The sequence below is a fragment of the Balaenoptera physalus genome (assembly GCF_965194825.1).
Source record: "Balaenoptera physalus genome assembly, contig: HAP1_SCAFFOLD_1240, whole genome shotgun sequence".
NCBI classification, from domain to species: domain Eukaryota; kingdom Metazoa; phylum Chordata; class Mammalia; order Artiodactyla; family Balaenopteridae; genus Balaenoptera; species Balaenoptera physalus.
This window is the reverse complement of record NW_028125556.1, coordinates 135,655-142,058: the sequence shown is the minus strand read 5'-3', so window position 1 is coordinate 142,058 and position 6,404 is coordinate 135,655.

Below are 6,404 nucleotides of genomic sequence, written 5' to 3'. Positions count from 1 at the left end.
TGCAAACTTTACAACTTATACCAAATTCACTCAAAGTTATTCAGAGGCAAATTTGATTGTAGTTTCTAATTTATGTTTGGCTGCGTTGGGTCTTCGTTGCTGCATGTGGGCTTTCTCTAGTTGCGTCGAGCGGGGCTACTCTTCGTTGCGGTGCACGGGCTTCTCATTGCGGTGGCTTCTCTTGTGGGCGAGCATGGGCTCTAGGCGCGCAGGCTTCAGTAGTTGTGCCGCGCAGGCTCGGGTGCTCTGCGGCATGTGGGAGCTTCCCGGACCAGGGCTCGAGCCCGTGTCCCCTGCATTGGCAGGCGGACTCTTAACCACTGCGTCACCAGGGAAGTCCCCACAGACAAATTTTAAATACAAAACTATTCAAGGGGCTTCCCTGGTGGCGCAGTGGTTGAGAATCTGCCTGCTAATGCAGGGGACACGGGTTCGAGCCCTGACCTGGGAAGATCCCACATGCCGCGGAGCAACTAGGCCCGTGAGCCACAACTATTGAGCCTGCACGTCTGGAGCCTGTGCTCCGCAACAAGAGAGGCCGCGATAGTGAGAGGCCCGCGCACCGCGATGAAGAGTGGCCCCCGCTTGCCACAACTAGAGAAAGCCTTCACACAGAAACGAAGACCCAACACAGCCAAAAATAAATTAATTAATTAATCAATTAAACAAAAAAAGCTGTCTCTCAAATTGAACTTCCAGAATATATTCAGGAAAAACGCATACGCCCTTTTTGGCCAACCAAAGAAGCGGGCAATGCAAATCAACACTACAAAGAGGTATCACTTCGAATCAGAAAAAAGGACCATCCTCACAAAGGGTAAAAACCAGATATGCAGGACAAGGAGAGGAGAAAAGGGAGCCTTGTTACGCTGAAGGGGGGAATGTAAATTGCCAACGGCCACTCTGGAGAAGTGTGCTGTGTTTCCTAAAACATCTAAAAAACAGAGCTACAAAGCATAGGGCGCTTCCACTCATGGGCCTATATGTTGGAAAAACCAAAAATCCACAGGACGCAGGCACCCCGTTTACTGCTGCTATGTTTACAACAGCCTCGACTTGGGTACAACTTAATAGTCCTTGGAAGGAAAAAATGGTGAAAGAAAATTTGGTACTTAAGCACAACGGAATATTACTCAGCCCTGAAATCAATGAAATGAGGCCAGTTGCAGCAACTCAGGGGGACTTATGTATGGTCATTGAGAGTGAAATAAGTTAGACAGCAAGAGAAACTTATCATAAGATATCACTTATAAAGGGAATCTAAAAATCGCCAACCATGAACTGAATTACAAACCGAACACCATCACACATTTACAAAACACACTGATGGCTGCTTAAGGGGAAAAGTGTGGTGCGGTGATGCATAAACCAGGAGGTTGAAATTGGCACAGATACCGTTCCATACGCCAATAATGTAATCGCCAAGACATACTCATTGTTCAAGGAACTGGACTCAGCACACTCTATTCACAGAAAAAACATCTATCTGACTACTAGAAACTAGAAAAGAATTTATTGATGTCTCTCTGTAAGTGACTCAGGTGGATGTAGAGCACCAAGAAACACAACATTGCAAATCAGCTACACCCCACTATAAAAATTAATTATAAAAAAAAGAAAGACAGTGAGAGAGAGAGGAATTCTTACAAAATTCAATCAGGGGCTGTGATGCAACTGGACTGACCACATCTACACTCACAGCTGAATGGGACGTAAGGCTGGACACCCTAACCCTAAACCCTAACCCTAACCCAACCCTAACCCTACCTTAACCCTAACCCTAACCCAACACTAACCCTAACCCTAAACCTAACCCCTAACCCTAACCCAACCCTAAGCCTAACCCTAACCCCTAGCCCTAGCCCTAGCCCTAACCCTGACCCTAACCCCTAACCCTTAACCCCTAGCCCCTAACCCTAACCAAGTTCACAAGTAAACTTCTCGCCCACCTGGAGAGAGTGATTTAATTTTAAAGAGTAAAGACACAATCAGCTCAGTAATTGGCCACGGGGATGGAGGGGCCAAGGCTAACCTGAGCTGGAGGAACGTGGGTGCCTGCCTGGATGCTCAGAGGCCAAGGGCTGTTCTGAGAGCTGCTTGGACACCCGTGCAGATGGAACAAAGGATCCGTCCAGTCCCAAGAGGGCCCCACCAGCCCTCACGAACGCAACACCAGACGTCCCTGGTGGCGCAGTGGTTAAGAATCCACCTGCCAATGCAGGGGACACGGGTTTGAGCCCTGGTCCGGGAAGATCCCACATGCTGTGGAGCAACTAAGCCCGTGCACCACAACTACTGAGCCTGCGCTCTAGAACCCGCGAGCCACAACTGCTGAAGCCCACGCGCTTAGAGCCTGTGCTCTGCAGCAAGAGAAGCCACCGCAATGAGAAGCCCCCACTCGCCGCAACTAGAGAAAGCCTCCGTGCAGCAATGCAGACCGAACAGAGCCCCAAATTAATTAATTAATTAATTAATTAAGAAAAAAAAAAAAGGCAGCACCTGGGGGCTGGCAGACTGATGCACCAAGTCTTACATCACGTCTACTTAGTATCCTGCATGTCAGGGCCATGCTGGACCTGGGGCTGCACACAGAGAGTGGGGCCTGCATCACCCTTCCCAGGAGGGAGGGTGGAGGGAAACCCTGCATGACCTCTGAGGCCCTAAGAACCCTTGACTAAGGCTGAGCTCAATTTGAAACAGTGGGTGACCAGAGCAGACATTTCATTCATCTATCAATGAGAATCCAGAACTGGAGGAGCAGAAAACAATGGCCTCGCTCAACCTTGACGCTAATCCTGACATGGACCCTAACCCTAAACTCTGATCCTGACCCTAAGCCCTGACCGAACCTTAGCCTAACCCGTACCCTAAACCTGTACCTTACCCTAACCCATGCTCTACCCGCATCCTACCTGTACCCCAATTCTCACCCATACCCTAACACCCACTCTAACACAGAACCCTAACACCCTGAGACCAAAACCATAAACCTTAACCAATAAGCCAAACCATAACCATAAGCAAACCATAAAATATATTCATTAACCATACCCATAAATAACTCATTAACCCTAAAACTTAAACCATACACAGCCCCAACCCTCACACCAGCCCCAGCCCTAATGCTAACCCTCCAAACCACTTACACCAAGCCAAGTCTAATCAGATTATACAAATACATCTTGAAAAAGAAAACTGGGGAATTCCCTGGTGGCCCAGTGGTTAGGACTCTGTGCTTTCACTGCCAAGGGCTCGGGTTCGATCCCTGACTGGGGAACTAAGATCCCACAAGCCATGGGACGTGGCCAAAATAAATAAATAATTAGAATGAAATAAAACCACTATTTTAAAAAAGATTTTAAAAATAGAGGAAAAAAACAAGAAAACTACCCCAGTACAACTTACAAATATGAATGTAAAAATCTATCACACAATAATAGCAACATGAAACCAACAGAACTTTAAATGGATAATGCCATAAGCAAGTATCTCTACACCAGGAATTTCAGGTTGCTCAACATATTAAAAGTAAGCAATGTATTCAACCACAATAATGGTGTGAAGTAAAAACACATAACCATATCAATTCATGCAAAAAATCTACAATGAAAATCCAGTGTTATTTCATGAAAAACACTCAAGAAAGCAGGAATAAAAGGAAATTCGTTCAATATGGAAAAGAGTAGTACAAAAAGCCACAGCAAACATCGTGCTCAATGTTAAAGACTGAAAGATTTACTCCTGAAATCAGGAACAAGGCCAGGAAGCTGGCCTTCATCACCGTTACTCAATAGTGTACTGGAAGTTCTACCCAGAATCTTGAGGAAAGAAATAAAAGGCCTCCATGGGTGAATGGAAACATTAAAACCGTGTCTCTTCACAGAACATAGGTCACATCATCTCATATATAAAACTACCTATAATCAGCAAAGAAATTATTTGAGCTAATCAACTAATTAATAAGCAAAGTTATAGAACAAAATATCAATTCATGAAAATCTATCTTATATGCATACGCTGGCAAAAAATAATCTGAAAAAGAATTTATGAGAACAATTCCATTTGTAATAATGTCAACATCAATATTTAGGAGTATATTTAATCAAGGTACAAGACTTGTTTTTATGTATGTAAAGTTGTATGTTTGAAATTACTGGAAAGTCAATTACTTTTCAAAACATCATGTATGTCAATAGCATGCCAGAAAAGCAGAGAAAACATCAAACTTCCAGATAGAAGCCAAGCCTTACCCAGATCCAGTTCACCCAAAGTCCACATGTCATTTAGAGGCACCGTGGGAAGGTTACATTAGGAGCCGCTGTCCTCCGTGTTGTGGACGACCTGGATATGGTAGAAACAGTGGGATTTTTGAATTCCAATTTTCCACTTCATGCCACAAAAACACTATTAGAACTAATAAATAAATTCAGTAAAGTTGCAAAATCAATACACAGAAATCAGTTGCATTTCTAAACACTAATAATGAACCATCAGAAAGAGAAAGAAAGCAACCCTATTTACAACTGCATCAAAAAGAACAAAATACCTGGGAATAAAGTCAACCAAGGAGGTGAAAGACCTGCACACTGAAAACTTTAAGACATTGATGAAGACATTGAAAAACACACCAATAAATGGAAAGATATCCTGTTCTCATGGAATGGAACAATTAATGTTGTTAAAATATCCATGCTACCCAAAGCAGTGGACACAGTGAATGCAATCCCTCCCAAAATTCCATGGTATTTTCCCCCCAAATAGAGCAAATCCTCCTAATATCTGTGGGGAACCACAAAGGACCCCAAATAGCCAAAGAAACCCTGAAAAAAGAGAACGGGCTGGAGGCATCTCCCTCCCTGACGTCACACTCTGCTGAGAAGCTACAGTCACCAAAACAGTGTGGAACTGGCTCAAAACGGGCACAGGGACCAGAGGAACAGGACAGAGAGACCAGACTTCAACCCCCACGGACGGGGTCGGTGAATTTATGACACAGGGACCAAGGACACACCAAGGAGCACGACACTCCCCACCATAAATGGTGCTGGGAAAACTGGACGCCCCATAACTCACGCTGGCTACCCTGCACACAAACCTGAACAAAAACCCAGCTTTCCACGCCGAGCCCTCCCTCGCTCACACGAAGACGGACCCCCTCAACGGTCAGTCGCCCACAGGAAGCTTCTCCCCACTTTTCCTCACCGTCTCTTCACCTTTTCCTCAGGCATCACCTGGGTCCTCAGGAAACCTAGTTCCCTAGTCAGCGTGGACGCAGCCCCACTTTGTCCTGAAGCCGAAACCCCAGCGAGTCCTAAGGAGACGGAGACCGAGCTCCTCTCAGCAGAGACACTGAGCCGGGCGTCCTACCGGAAGGCCTCCGCCCCCGCCCCCGCCCCCGCGCGTGAGGAGGCTCAACTGCTCTCAGCTGACCTCACAATCGAGTTCGCAGGGAACGAGCATGCGCTGTGGGTCAGAGAGGCGAACTCGGCGCCACCCTGTGGTCAGTGCAGGAAGTGCAGGCCGCGCCTCCCTCACAGGTCACTGGAGGCAGCGTGCCCTACTGACAGGACTGCTGAATCCATTAAACTGGACATTCAAACTAAAATGGAGTCTCTATCCCAAAAGCTTTCTAAAAGTAGTTAAGGAACAATTAATTGGAAACCATTTGGAATGAAGTGAATGTAGATGCAAACTTTACAACTTATACCAAATTCACTCAAAGTTATTCAGAGGCAAATTTGATTGTAGTTTCTAATTTATGTTTGGCTGCGTTGGGTCTTCGTTGCTGCATGTGGGCTTTCTCTAGTTGCGTCGAGCGGGGCTACTCTTCGTTGCGGTGCACGGGCTTCTCATTGCGGTGGCTTCTCTTGTGGGCGAGCATGGGCTCTAGGCGCGCAGGCTTCAGTAGTTGTGCCGCGCAGGCCTGGTTGCTCTGCGGCATGTGGGATCTTCCCGGACCAGGGCTCGAGCCCGTGTCCCCTGCGTTGGCAGGCGGACTCTTAACCACTGCGTCACCAGGGAAGTCCCCACAGACAAATTTTAAATACAAAACTATTCAAGGGGCTTCCCTGGTGGCGCAGTGGTTGAGAATCTGCCTGCTAATGCAGGGGACACGGGTTCGAGCCCTGACCTGGGAAGATCCCACATGCCGCGGAGCAACTAGGCCCGTGAGCCACAACTATTGAGCCTGCACGTCTGGAGCCTGTGCTCCGCAACAAGAGAGGCCGCGAGAGTGAGAGGCCCGCGCACCGCGATGAAGAGTGGCCCCCGCTTGCCACAACTAGAGAAAGCCTTCACACAGAAACGAAGACCCAACACAGCCAAAAATAAATTAATTAATTAATCAATTAAACAAAAAAAGCTGTCTCTCAAATTGAACTTCCAGAATATATTCAGGAAAAACG